The sequence below is a fragment of the Myotis davidii genome, unplaced genomic scaffold (genome assembly GCF_000327345.1).
Source record: "Myotis davidii unplaced genomic scaffold, ASM32734v1 scaffold226, whole genome shotgun sequence".
NCBI lineage: Eukaryota > Metazoa > Chordata > Mammalia > Chiroptera > Vespertilionidae > Myotis > Myotis davidii.
Genome location: NW_006297224.1, coordinates 1,012,900 through 1,014,044, shown reverse-complemented (window position 1 = coordinate 1,014,044; position 1,145 = coordinate 1,012,900). Strand labels below are relative to the sequence as shown.

At 34.8% G+C, this 1,145-nt stretch overlaps 1 protein-coding gene across 1 annotated transcript in view; it reads right to left on the bottom strand.

The window, feature by feature from the left end:
- The window catches only part of MANBA (mannosidase beta), a 113,784-nt gene that overhangs the window by 87,130 nt on the left and 25,509 nt on the right, over positions 1-1,145 (bottom strand). The gene's annotated exons all lie outside the window — the stretch shown is intronic.

The following is a 1,145-nucleotide window of genomic DNA, read 5'->3' as shown; positions in this document are numbered from 1 at the left end:
TCCGGTCAAGGGCATGTACCTGGGTTGCGGGCACATCCCCGGTGGGGGATGTGCAGGAGGCGGCTGATCGATGTTTCTCTCTCATCGATGTTTCTAACTCTCTCTATCTCTCTCCCTTCCTCTCTGTGAAAAATCAATAAAATATATTAAAAAAAAAATCGAAAATATTCCTAGGGAAGTTCCCTTCCTAATGCTTTCATAAAGTTATGCTTCAATTTTCTTAATTGAAATCTATAAAGTTAATCAGAAATATAAGAATCACTACTTAATATGCACAGGGCACATCTTTTGAACAGGAACCATATTTTTCTCTATGTTAAGTACAAAATAAACTGCAGTCATAAAACATTAAAAATACAGTTGCTATGGGAAACTGATTATACAAATTTAATTAAATTTTAAGCATCATTTAAATTAATTGATTTAATCCTAATAAAATTCACTGAGTCACTAGTGACTAATAAACTGATCTCTAATGACTCATATTCAGGAAGAAATGTTTAGCTTCATATTTTAAAATGTTAATTAAACTAAAATAATGTTATTCAAGTGTTTTCAGGTATTGGGGTCTCTGGAGCTCAGTGCTTTTTGCTAACCATCTCAAACGCTGATTAAGCTTCAAAACTATTAAATAAATACCTTTTTGCAAAATCAGACCCCTTCTTAAACAAGACCTTATTATACACAGGGTGGGACAAAAGTGGTTTACAGTTCCTAGTATGGAAAATAATACAATAATTTATAAATAATAATACAAGAATAACTGTTTTGAGTACTCACAACTGTAAACCTCCTTTGCCCCACCCTGTAAGCTGAGAAAAACTGTGGGTAGGGCTGGGGAAGAATGAACTATTCTTTGAATTTAGTAGCATGACTCAATTCAGGTTAAACCTCTGAAGAACAGTTTGAGAAGCACTAGAGAGCTAAAACAGCCACATTTATAGGTGCAAATTAAATAAGATCTTTTAATACCTTTTTAACATTAAAAAATACCAGCACCACCAAATGACCTCCTCAAGCATCAACTATTTCTGCCTTTAGAAAACACAGACTTGGTTCCACTGAACACCAGGTTCGATTGAATAGCAATCTAGAGTCCCCGGCACCTAAAAATAGCGGGACTCCCGTACTGACACACCACATTC